This window comes from Leuciscus leuciscus (assembly GCF_965113295.1).
Source record: "Leuciscus leuciscus genome assembly, chromosome: 19".
NCBI classification, from domain to species: Eukaryota; Metazoa; Chordata; class Actinopteri; order Cypriniformes; family Leuciscidae; genus Leuciscus; species Leuciscus leuciscus.
Window position 1 is genome coordinate 22,791,727 of NC_138743.1, and position 14,014 is coordinate 22,805,740.

Consider the following 14,014-nt stretch of genomic DNA (forward strand, 5'->3'; position numbering starts at 1 on the left):
GTATGAAGGCTATGGATGTAATGAATACATGACTGAAATTACACTCAAGATAAATTAATTTCATTTAGCAATGGTACATTTTTCAGCACCTTACAAAGTGTTTCGAAGTGAATGATATTTGCTTTAATAAGTATACATTGTTATATAATTGATTGGCCCAAATCTGAATAAGGGTTTGCAGTGAATTATGGAGGGCTACTTCCCACATGAAGTACCACCGGCATCCACTTTTGGAGAGGTTTTTTGTTCCAGAACTGGAGGTGAGTTCACCCTCAAGAGCATCTCATTGTATTCCTGTGGTAATGTTTCCTTTTCAATTCTGTGTTATTTACTGACTTTTTCATATTTGTTCAATTAACATTATCAAATATGAAAGTACTGTTTTTGCTGCTGGCAATGTTTTAGAAAGACTGCATTACTTACAACTGTAGCCTTAGACAATTGTGTACAAATTGTGTTGAGCACTGATTTTGAGGGTATGTTACATTTCTACCTGATTTGCATGATTCCTTTAGTGAATAAGAAACGCAATCCGTGTGTGCAGCATGGCACCATTATAAGCAGGGGCCATCCGTTCTTAGTAAATTGTTTGCTTTAATCATATTCAGTCATCTTTATCTGATTTTACAGTAAGGATTTAAACTATTTGATTTGTACTTGCATTCAAAGGCAGGGCACAAACCATCTAAGCAAGCAGACATAAAGCCAGCCAATCTGCTGCTGCTGCTTCCTTCCCTAGAGGCCACTTTTTATAGAGTGATGTACCCGTAAAGTGCAACATGTTTCTGTCTGTCAGACAAATGTGACGCTGCACTCTGGGCCTCTAACGAGGGAAAATGTGGGAGGACAAAAGCACCATATCGAAGAAAAAGAGTGATGCATTTGCTCTTACTGGGCAGATTTTTGAGCAGATGGCTATATTTGTCCTCTCACCCGCCCACCAGTTATTTCCATACAGACTGGGGAAGGCCTCTCACTAAGAGATGCCACATTGGTGTTGATTTTATCTCTGTATGTCTACATTTTATACATTTTTGGGCTGTTTGGGCTTTTCCACAGCAGAAGAGCCACTGATGCTACACATAGAGTTTGAGAGTTTGCCAGGAGAAATGGTGCATGTCATGCACCATGGACCAAGTATGGTATCCCAAAATGAGACGATCTTAGTCCGTTTTAAGATTCTTGACCACCAACAAACAAGCTATATTCCATAAAACAAAACCACCTTAAACTGGTGACCAGGGGCCTGTACCATGAAGCTGGTTTAGGTGGCTAGCCAGCTATGTTTCAGTTTAGATTCCGCCAACCCTGGGTTTTAGGTACTATGAAAGTAGCTTGGCTTTAATCGGTGTTCGTTGCCATGGTATCTTACGCTGCACGGCTAACCTGCTCCGGGGCAGGTTATGTTCTGGATTCAAGATCTCAGACTGAAGTTTGACCAATCAGCTGAGAGCAAAGAAACATATAGGTGACGTAACTTATTCCCAGTGTCTGTTGCAATGACTTCACCTTTTCTTCCAAATTCTGTGACATCTCAGCGCAAATTGTTAGACGAGCACTTCGTAGAGAAAGAGTTCTTAGCCAGACAAAATCCCCTTGCCTTTCCTGATAGTTATTTGTATGAAAGATACAGATTTTCCGCGGAAGGAATGTCTTATCTTTGCAAACTTCTAGAGCCGCACATAAATAATTGAACACGTCGAATTCATGCACTTACTGTACCGCAAATATTGCGTTGCTTTTTTTTTTTTTGCAAGTGGTACATTCTTGCACGGTGGGTGACGCACAGAAGCTATAGGGGAAAACACGGTTTGTCGAACCATTCGCAAGGTCGCTCTGCAGGAGTACATGAATAGTTTCATTAATAGTGTTCCCCGGACATTTATCGACCATGTCCATAAAAGAGAGCTTTTATAAAATTGCCGGTAAGATATATTGATAGGGTGACAACACATGAACACAATTTTTTTTTTTTTTCAAAAAGCAAATTTCACAAATGTACTATACAATACATGTATTGTATACAACACAATATATATGTATTATATGTATTAAGTAATATGTATATTAAGAATTATTTTAATTTTTTTTTATTATTATTCTGTTAATCTTATGATAGGATTCCCTAGAGTCATTGCAACATGTATGCAGTCTATTGCTCCAATCTCCACTGCTCTAGGGGAACATGAGGCAGATTATGTTAATAGGAAGTCCTATCACAGCCTTAATGTTCAGGTAGAGATGTGAATATGTGAGATGATTATTTTCTGTGATATGAATCTTTAAATTAATAGTAACATAAAAGATTTAACAATGATCTACTAAACATTTAATCTGCAGACGACTTGTGGTGGTCATGAATGTATGATCACAAGTTTGGATGCCAAATGGCCTGGCTCCAGTGCTTGACTCAATTTTCCGTGAGTCTTTGTTGTGTCAGCGCTTTGAGGAAAGCAAGTTAAATTTGGTACAGTACAAAACACTTAATTTGAACTGAGATAGAAAAACCTACACAATAACCCCCTATCATGACCCTCAGACAGGGCCACAGCACCGCTTCAATGTGGCCCTCAGTAAAACCAGAGTGAAGATAGAGATGACCTTTGGCCTCCTAAAGACACATTTCAACTGTTCGGTGCTTCAGAGTCACCAGAGCGGACCACCCAGCATGTGCAGATGTAGATGCAATCACCATACAATATTACACTTAATAAAAGCACATTGAAACTGAAGAAAGGTCTCAAACTGTTTTATTGGTTTTGTGGGATGGGAGGGAGAAAGAGAGCAAGACAAAGTTGCATTAATAAATATTCATACTAAAGTGTTACTTGGTTAAATAAGTTCACATACTGAGATCAGTTTTATCCAGCTGTTTGATCTCCAATTATTTTTTTTTATATTTTTTTTTGGAGCCTCCTCAGCTCACAGTCCAGCTCCTTTAGTGAACAGTCTAGTTCAAGTCTCCTTTAGTGTGCAGTCTAGTTCAAGACTCCTTTTGTACAGGGCCCTGACTGAGTCTGTTTCCACCTGAAACATAATTCCACCACAAACATGATCATTACAAGTTTTCTGGAGGCTCATCAAATCACAAAAAGTTCCTTGACTTCCTACAAACACAGGACTGACTGTAATTTATGTCAAGGGTTTTAAATCCTTACACATTTCTTCTGAAGCACATTGAGGTATGGGCCTCAGTTTCTGGGGCAGGTTGTGAAAAATCCTACAATAAAAGAGATGTGTAAGGGCCAGTCCCTTTTTTATGCCACACATTCAAATGTTTGCAATAATAAAAAGCCCAGTGCATTCCAGCAACTGTCTGAGAACACACAGACAGAGTGTCTTCATCATTTCCTCCACACTAATAAATAATAGACTGTGTATGTGTGCTGGCTTCAACAGGGACACTGTATTTCCCTCTACTGCAGAACATACAGTCAGCCATATTTAAAACTTTAAAAAAGTAGTAATGTATTGCACATACTTACTTGCTTAGAGGAGCCAGCACCAGGGTCAGATTGTACAGCACCTGTAATCACATCCATAATCGGCCGTCCCTTATGCCTACTCAGAGCCAACTCCTCCGCCACAGTGTATTCTGGTTTACTGAATTTAACTCTTTATTTCTGTTTGCTGCAAACAAGTGTTTGTGATAAAATGTTCACAAAAGTAATAAAAGGTTGTTGTAAATATCACCACTTTGAATTATATTTTTATATTTTGTCTTTATCTGCTGCCAATAACATTTGGATTTGGGGTTGCATCTAAAAATCAATGAATATTAATCTTTCTTACATACATGCACATTTTTTATATATATTATAAAAATAGGCTATATTACACATATAGGCTACACACACACACATATACATATATATATATATATATATATATATATATATATATATATATATATATATACATACATAATTTTACATAAATATAGAACGTATTTGTTTAACTTACCCATTAACAATCAGCAATCTTTCTCCAACAGTCTTCTCTTGCTTTGGCAGCAGAAACCGTATTGTTTTGAGCTTGAATACATATTTAAATTCATCGTAATTATGAATTTTTATCTCTTGCTCCTCCGCGGAAAAATATATCGCTCTCGCTCTACCCGCGATTGGTTGTTCAGTGTCGACGTCACTCTTTTATGTGCACGCGCGCGTGGAGTAATCATAGCTTTAGGATCAAAGCCTGAGTTGACAGAGAAAGTTGATGAGCTGCATCATGGTACCAATAAAGCCTGATTGCATCGGTTTGGTTTTGTCAACTCAAAACCAATCCTGTAACCCCGAGTTTGTTCAGCTACCTTCATGGTACAGGCCCCTGGTTCTTCCGGCCGAACCCTCGACCAAAATAGACTACAACAGGTTGGTAGTCCATTCTAGTCAAGTCAACAAGAGCTTCTCCACCACTGTGGACCAAAACAAACGAGCCATCGCAGTGTATAAAGAATCCAGAACACCTTAAGCTGGTGTGACCAGGTTTTTTCAGCAAGCCCTTTGAGCAGCCAGTTGGTTGCAACTGTAAGCAATTATGAGCATCTCAACCACCATGGACCAGCAACAAACTGTCTACCACCTTAAGCTGGTCTGATCTTGCTTTTCCAGAAGGACTTCTGACCTTGACCAAGATGGTGTAGTACCTCACCCAGTTGGTAGACTATCTTGGTCAAGGTGGTAAGAGATTATCAATCACCAACAAGCCAGCTACCATGTTCCATAAAACAACTTGACCACCTTAAGATAGTATGAGTGGGATTTCCAGCAGGACCAGGTCTAGTAATATACCTCAGCTAGTTGATTGACCATCCTGGACAAGCAATTATGAGCTTCCCAACCAAAATGAACGAACGATAAACTAGCTGACACTTAAGCTGGTCTGGCCTGGCTTTTCCAGAAGGACCCTCAGATTGCTTTACAACAAACCAGCTACCTTTTTACTATCATAAAACAGCTTGACCAACTTAAGCTAGGATGACTGAGTTTCTCAAGCAGGACCGTTGACCCTGCAAAGGTCTACTACTTTAGCCTGGACCCCACTAGCTGATCAAACATATAAACCAACTTTGACCAGCTAGAAACTTAGACTCTTGTCCTAAAATCTTGTGTCCAACATTTTCCAAAATGTTGGTATACCACTGCACTACCACTCCCACACAGCTTCTGTTGATCTGAAAGTTCAATCCTCCATCTGTGGAAAAAGTAGAAAACATGTTTTGATCAACACAGTACAAAACTGCAATCCACGACCCACAATGCATGTGGTTGACAGTTATCTACATCTGTGCCAATGTCTGTAGTTTTGCTGCTGTTTTGGCAGTAATTATCTCTTGTTCTTAGCACACTTTATCCTGTTTGTTTCTCTTTGACTTTTCATGTCTTTGTTTTGCTTAATATTGCATTATGAATGAATGTGCTAAACTGTGTTCTTCAATGGCAAAACAACACGTAGAGCGTTTGCTCAGCTGGTTTTGGTGTAGCGGCATCTGTTTGTGTTACCTGTATAAGCAAATGTCTCACCATGGCCTTTGGGGCAGGATTCTTCTGACCCACTTAGTAAAAATACATCTTTTAAAAATTCTCCCTTGACGGAGGAGACCTTTGAAGGTGTGTGTAGAAAGTGTGCCTGTTTAAATTCGGCAGCTGTTGCCATGGTTTTGTGACCTAAACACGCAGCTTATGTTTAAATTAGATGCAAGCTCAACGGGATGCCGGACAAGTGATTAAACCCCCAAAACAAACACAGGAAGTGAACTTTAGGGAAATGTGCTGCCTTTACTTTCATTTATACTGCTCTGTGTAATATTTTACTTGCCACTTAGTTGCACTGTCTGAAGGTATTTTGTTCTCTGTGTGAGTGTCACTAGACTAACCCAAGCATAAATCAAATCATACACTGGCCAGGTAAACTAGGCTTGGTCTACACCTGGTATTAAGATGCTTTTAGTTCGATCGGATCACAAGTGGACGACGGTAAATACAGGTGTAAACGGGGTCTAAAACGTTTTGAGCTTGTCCATTTTTGACCACTTCCAGAGGTAGTCGAAAACACATTTGACCGGATTGCTTAGACGCTCATGTGGTCGAATGTGTTTGAACAACCACCAAAAAAATAAAACACCTGTTCTTCGCCTACTGACCTAACGCGTAAACATTATGGGAAGCGCGCTAGCCAGAATTAAAATTCTGTCGGCGGAAGACACAAGTTTGGTTTGAAAATGAAAAAAACGTACAAGCACAATGTTCTCTCACCATTCCTGATTTCTAACACACACTTACAGCATTCGACGTGATCTTTCAGCTATCAGAGCAGAAACGAAAGCTTATTCTCTCTGTATGTCGTCTCCGGTCACGTTCATATGTAAATTGCGTGAGCTTATTTCATCCATTAAATCGAAAGATCTGAAAATGCCCATACATTTACCTGCCCATAGACACTCCCCTCGAAGATATTAAGAAGTGGTTGGAAAGTGGACAAAAGAGACAAAAAAAACAAACAAAAAAACTGGTGTAAATAGGACCCTATGATTCACTGTGTAACATTGTGAGTTTAACCACCAGGGGGCACAGTTTGGACCTCCAGTTGTATTATGCTGATGACATGTTCTTTGAGACAAGAATCAATCTTAAAATATGAATTTTCCATTTTTGCAGCATATTATAAATGTCCGTCTATAATATGTCTTATCAGACTCCAAAACTGCACAGTTTCCATTATCCATTTAAAAAAAAAGATATCTACTTATCTGATGAGCACATTCACACACTCATTTCCCCCCTACTATTACAGATAAGAGAGAGAAATGTAAGTGTGTTTAGCCATTGTTCTGAGATTAATAGCGCTATGCCAGTGTTCACCATTTTTTTAAATACACTGTATCTGTGAGGTTTTTCATAATTCAAAGTGGAAAATCTGTTCCTAATATGTTAAAAAATGCTTTTCTTCACATGGGCACAGGAAGAGCTCTCGGTGTTGTTTTAAAATACAGAAAGGCTGGTTTGATCTTGGAAATATTTATGTTTTCTGTACCCATGTTGTATCAAGATGACCACATACAAGTGACTACATTTCATTATTTAATATGAAAACTATTGTGTATCATAAGCTTCAAAATGAGAAAAAACTTTAACAAATAGTTGTTTATCTGTTTCAGACAGACAGAGCAGCACTTGACCGAGGTCATGACAAATTAGTTCACACAAAATAATGTTAATTTAATTTAAATTAAGAGTTGAATTTATCAAAATTGCTTAGGTTTTGCTTTGAATGTTATTGAAATCTGAAATGAACAGTTTAGGACTTTGTAATGTTAAGAAGGGTATTTAATGTTAAATGGCTGTATCAGATTGAAAAGAAACAGTATCACCCATCCCAAAAATACAGTTACAAATATAAAGTTCATTCCAAAGACTATGCTTTTTAAACTGGAGAGATGTTGATAAGCGAAAGATAAGGCAGGAGAGGTCAAATATGGAGTGGAAGACCACTGGACAGTCTATTTTCTTATTCTGTTTGTGTGACTTTCCATCTGTGTTCAGCAGAGCGGTGATGCGGTGCAGCAAACTTCAGAGCGTACTGGTCCTACAGGGCAATGTTATGAAGGGCATCTGAGAACACACACAAACACTGACCATCACAGACAGACACAGGTCACTGGTGCATGTTTACAGCCCAGAACACCTCATTTCTCCTGCAGCCATCGTACTGAGAACAGGCAGCAGAGTTAGAGAACCGAAAGCTCCTCAGATTAAACCCGCTTTCTTGAAATCTGTCTTATGCTGCATGTTACAGAAAATCAAACTATAACTTTATCCATGTCCATGTCTATTATCATGCTAGTGTATTACAAAAGGTTGGCAAAATATGCTTTATTCAGTGAAATCAAAATAAGTCCAATGTCTGTTAGCTTTGAGGCCAGTGATATGTACAGCTAAAAGTTGAGAACATTCTTTTCCAGGTAAATGGACCAAAATGGCGACATCGTCTTTTAATTCATTATTATTTCTCTTGTGTGACATATTTATAACCACCAGACCTCAAAATCTGGCTTTTAGTTCATGTCTGTTAGCCTTGGGGCTGTTAAAATGCTAGTTCACAAAAAATATACACATTTACAGTCTGTCTTTTCCAGGTAAATGGACCAAATAATGACATCATGTTTTGCTTTCTCTTATATGACATATTTAAGTGTCTCTCTTTTAGTCCATGTCTGACTGTTACCTTTGAGTCCTCTGGGTATGTGTGCCTAAAAGTTGACAAAATATAAACATATTTTCAATTTACAGACTTTCTCTTCCAGGAATATAGACCAAAATTATGTTTTTCTCTTGTTTACATCTCTTATAAGGCATATTTAAGACCCAGTGAAATCAAAATCTTGTCAGTCCATGTCTGTTAGCTTTGAGGCTATCAAAATGCTAGTGTACTCCTAAAGGTTGACAACATATACAAATTTACAATCTACAGTCTTTCTCTTCCAGGTTAATGGACCGACGGGATGACATCATCATCCGCTAAGGTGTGTGTGTACAAAAGTTTGTCCAATAAAATGCTTTCTATAAGTAGATTGCCTTCCTTCTGCTGGTAACTTTCTGGAAGGTCCCGCTCCAGCAAGGAACTGCCATTGCGATGAATGGGAATGCGAATGGATGGATCTTCAGGTATTATAAACCTTTCTACAGGTACCTGCTACTGGCTAGCAATAGCAAGTAGTGAATAATGGTTTAATGGTACGTCTTAGGTGTAGTCACATTTACCATTGTTTGGTGAATTTTGTGGGCGAAATGCAGTTATTTTCATAGAAATCCATAGGATCTGGGATTTCGCATGAGGGTGAAAGATTTCCCTAAGCAACGGTTCAAGTTTTTCACAGATTCTCCTCGTTGGCCAACAGGAAATGCTTGGTTTGAAAGTGACTTCTGTGTGAGCTGTGCTTCATCAATTTCTACTCTACCGGACCCTAAGCTAACCTATTTTTATGTCAACTACATGAAATAAAATTGTGTTCGTCAGACCATTTCATGGGGTCTTCAAATGTGGGAAACATGGTGTGAGCTAAGCCTCATTCTGGATCTTTTTTCTTTTTATCTTTTCAGATCACTTCCCTCTCCCTCTCTATGGGGCAGTTTCTTTTTGAAACACGCTCTGCGTATGGATTTTATACCCACTCACTTCATCAAAGTGCTGTCTGCTCCCTCTGTATCGAATAATAATCATTCTCCAGTCATGCCTCCATTCAGGGCTCAGTAATCACCTCCTGCTTTCATTTGCTCACTTTGCTTATTTCTCCCTCCCTTTTTCTGTGTTCCACGCTTGAAAACGTCCCTGAACTGAAGAAATAAAGGCTGATAAAGTGTGGCGGCATTTGGGGGGCTCGAGGGGCACCAAACTCCTTACCGTCAATGGCACCGGGACGAGGGATTTACATATGAATACATTTGAATAATTTCACATTAACCTTCCAAACGCTCGTGCTTTTGTTGTTTCCGAACACATATTCTAATGGTGACATTACAATTCAAAGCCTTGTAGAACAACCACGGCGAGCGGTAATGTCAAATCCCGTCCTCATGCGGTTGTCGGGCTTTACCGTACAGATGTCATCGATGTCATGTGTCGGTCTGATAAAAAGTTTTTCACTTTAGTTCAGAGCAAAGCCGATCTGTATGTGTCTGTTACGTGATTTCTCCTTGGCTCTGACCACAGGAGGGGAAATGTATATCTCTGCATTTGTTTCATCTTTAATTGCAGCGTAAAGCTTTGCTCATTAATCCACAATGAGAGCAGGAGACTTTTCTCGCGCTGCTTGACTGCTTCAGAAATCCCTGCTCTGTGTCTAATTACCACATGCAACACACACACAGACACAGCACAAAGAACTGGGCCAACCATACACACACTCAGCAGTGAGCATGATTCCTCCTCATCACCCTGGAGTTTAGAAAACAGCTCGTTTAACAAATTATTGATCTTTTTTTTCCAGATCAATCAGAAATCGTTTGTTTATCAGTATCATTAGGCGCTAAAATAGCTCATAGCTAGGTAAGCTAGTGGATCAATTAGTTCCCAGAGCCATCAGAAATCCATAAGCGAGTGATGAGGGAGGAAACTGCTGTCTCAGGGCCTGTTTGTGGCTTATGGCAGGTTTAATGAGTTGATTGGTTGTTTCTAGTTTAACTGGATTTTGGTCTTGTGGTCCACCTCGACAATGGTATTTAAAGGCATAGTTCATCCAATTCTGTGATCTTTTACTCTCCACTTTTTAAAATCGACATGAAATGGAAATTGCGATTGTTTTTTCTTCCCTGTTGTGATGTATATCCGAGAAAAATGGCTTCTTGGACAAGAATAGAATTTTGTCCATGGGGAATCGATTGGATGGTTGTGGTTTGCTATTGCTGTGATGTCATGTGAGGGACGGGTTGTCCCAGCCTCACATCAGTAAACATGTCATGAGAGAAGAGATGTTGCTGCAAGAGGGAGGACGTTTTTTTCAATTAAAGATTATAAGTAATAAATTATAAATAATTATAAGATTATATACATTCATTTTTATGTGCAGATAAATAGTCTATAATAAATACTGCAATATTCCAAAACAAAACATGAATTGTTCCTAATAGCTATAGGGTTCTTGTTTACAATTTTGTTTTGTGAATATTCACTTCATGTATCGTTACAAAACATCTTGCCATCTTGCATCACTGACTTCAAATCTATCTGATCATGACTTGACGTGCCATATTTGAATATATATGCAAGTGCAAATGTGATTAAAAGCCTTCTGATGGCTTGAATATAGTGCAAAAGTTGAATGGTAGGGGTGTGCGATATTATATCATAATAGTTGTTTTAACGACACGCACGCATTGTTGGGTATGTGCCACTTACTTTGTTCCTTAGAATGTTACTTTTTAAAGATTTGAAGTACACTAAGTGCATGTTCAATCAAGCATACTTTTTTCATTCCTTGCGACAAACTATCAAGGAATGAACTTATCGTAACTAAGAAACATTGCCAGTAGCTGTTATGTTTGGGTTGAATTTGAAAAATTCATGGACTTTGATGTCAATTCAAAGTATCATGGACATCTTTACATTCTCTTATCAGACATCTTTACATTCCCTAAAGCTCAGATTTTACCATTGCCATTCAAAGATAGCATCAGTATGAAATATCTGTTAGTACTGCAGTCAGATCTAGCATGATTCCCTTTCATTCTTAATGTGAATCGTCTGGTTGATAAGTCCATCTTTACATCTTATCTGTTTCTGAAATGCATTTAGCAGGCACCCAGTGATGTGCATGGATGAGTTATAAACAGCAGATATGTGTGCTGTCCCCCGCCACCCCGTGTTGCAGTACCTGGTCCCGTTGCCATAGTTTCCATCATGCATGTGTTTGTGATGTGAAGGACAAAGCAATGATACTCGAGTTAGGAGCTCTCGTTTTTTTCTCTCGCTGTCCTCCACCCACTCCTCATCTCGGAAATGTCAGTAAAACCTCAGAAAGAGGCCCAGAATTGGACAGACACTACAGAAGAAAGGTCTTCTTCAAGAGTTATGACTGCAGATCCCTGTGCTGTTTATGTGTACATGTTCATCTAAAGGGGAAGTTTTAATGGGATAGTTCACAAAATTCAAAAAATTCTGTAATTATTTTTCTTACCATCATGCCATTCGAAACCAATATGACTTTCTTCTATAGGGCACATGACAATAATTTTTTTAAGAACATCACGGCCACTGTTACAGACACAGATTCCAAATAATGAATGTGAATTGGGACTGGTGCTGTTAAGCTAAAAATTGACAAAAAAAAAATCAGTATAAATGTGGTCGATGCGACTTTTGCAATATATGCAATAAGTCCTCCAAAGCTATTCAATAATTTTGTGTAAAAAAAATAAAAATCTTGACTGTAGCTCTTAAAGGGATAGTTCACCTAAAAATGATGTGATCTTTTACACACAATCATGTCATTCCAAATCTTCATCTTCTGTGTTGTTTTTTACACAATAATTTTTTTAAGAACATCACGGCCACTGTTACAGACACAGATTCCAAATAATGAATGTGAATTGGGACTGGTGCTGTTAAGCTAAAAATTGACAAAAAAAAAATCAGTATAAATGTGGTCGATGCGACTTTTGCAATATATGCAATAAGTCCTCCAAAGCTATTCAATAATTTTGTGTAAAAAAAATAAAAATCTTGACTGTAGCTCTTAAAGGGATAGTTCACCTAAAAATGATGTGATCTTTTACACACAATCATGTCATTCCAAATCTTCATCTTCTGTGTTGTTTTCGACCCCAATGGCTTGGATTGTATCTTTCTAAAACATTTTCTGTCATGTCTCATAAAAAGTCATACAGGTTTAGAATGACATGAGGGTGAGTAAATGACAGAATATACATTTTTAGTTGAACTGTATCTTTAAGGGACCGTTTACACGACTTTTTATACGTTTTGGCCGTTCATTTCCACGACAACAGCTTGAAAACTTGATTCAAAGTTTTTGAAAACGATACCGTTATTGTCTCTGTGTAATCTACAAAAATGTGAGCTTGTGAAAATGGTGACGTCATGCGAAAGGATATTACGTGTTCAGTCTATAGACATATGTGTTTCTTTTAAAGTGACAACTACTGGCCTGGGAGCAGAATACAGTGATTTTAGTTGTTTTCGCGGATCCATGTGACCGGGGGAAGTTTTGACAACGTTTTCGTCTGTATGCGAAAAATGCAAAGGAAAACCTTTTTGTTTTAAGTACTTTGTTGTAGTGTAAACGTACCCTATAAGAACTTGTCTATAATCAAAATAAACTTAGTTATCTGGAAGTTATCTGGAAACAAAAACACAGGAAACAGAACCACACCTATTATGAGACGAGATCTGACCAAGAATAACTGAAAATGAGGACTATATATACTGAGAGAAGCACAAGGGACTAAACAGGTAGTTAACAAGACAAAGGTGAGACACATGCAGGCAAATCAGAAACCATGGCAACAGAAGAGCATGAACAAAGAAAACACACGAAACTGAGCTGAGGACAGTGCAAAACTAACTCAAAGTCCAACCGAAGCAAAACTCAAACACAGATCAAACGTGACGATACATTTATAATGATTTTTTTAATCATCTTAGAACTTGACAGCCCCCATTCACTTTCGTTATATAGAAAAGAGGGACCACAACATTTGTTTTATTGTGATTGTCAGAAGATGCCAAATGGGTTTGGTGAGTGACATTTTCATTTCAGGGTGAACTGTCCCTTTAATAAAGAAGAGCCACAGTACCTAAAAGCAGATTTTGTGGACTTTCAGACTGTAAAGCTGTAGAGATGCAGGGAGAGAACATAAAGCAGTGTGTGGCGTTATAGCATGTGTCAGAGAGAAGCTGACTCAGATTGCTGGCTCTGTGGCGGTTCACAGTGGGGTGTGTGAGCTGAATGATGTCCTAGTCAGCACCCCGAGGTCATTAGATCAGACTCTCTCTCTGACACACACACACACACACACACACACTTTTTTCTTCTAGTACAATCTGATACTGTAGAATTCATCCAAAGTTTTTCTAGGTCACTTCCTGCAGTGCTGGCACACCTGCTTTATCAGTCTGGTTATACACACAGACACATATAATCTTTTTTTAATGTTTACTATCTACAATATGCCCAGATCCACGTCATCCATATAAGACCTGTCTATTTGACAGGTCACAGATCTCATCCAGCATCATTCTCCATCAGCTTTTCTCTGCTAACTTGTTTCCTCCAAATAACCTTATTCTAGGCTGCCCTGTTTCCAAATAGTTTGCCCCGGTCTTGTGAAAGTGCTGTGTCTGTGTGTTGGAAGTGAAGGGGTGTAATGAGTATGCTCCTCGAAACATTGATTCAGCCTGATTGTCTGCCTCAGGCTCATCCAGGGCCCATCATGGAGGGACAATTGTTTTTCATTACCACGAGTCCGAGAGGAGAAGGGGTCAGTAACCTGGACTGACC

General features: G+C 38.7%; 1 protein-coding gene and 1 long non-coding RNA gene across 2 annotated transcripts in view; both read right to left on the reverse strand.

The window, feature by feature from the left end:
- Positions 1 to 14,014, reverse strand: part of LOC309481799 (uncharacterized protein) — a 232,292-nt gene that overhangs the window by 208,045 nt on the left and 10,233 nt on the right. The gene's annotated exons all lie outside the window — the stretch shown is intronic.
- The window catches only part of LOC309481843, a 370,245-nt gene continuing 358,945 nt past the window's right edge, over positions 2,715 to 14,014 (reverse strand). The window contains exons 2-3 of the long non-coding RNA XR_014200107.1: positions 3,486 to 4,329; positions 2,715 to 3,220 (exon numbers count right to left, since the gene is read on the reverse strand). This is a non-coding gene — a long non-coding RNA (uncharacterized lncRNA). The remainder of the gene's footprint in view (positions 3,221 to 3,485; positions 4,330 to 14,014) is intronic.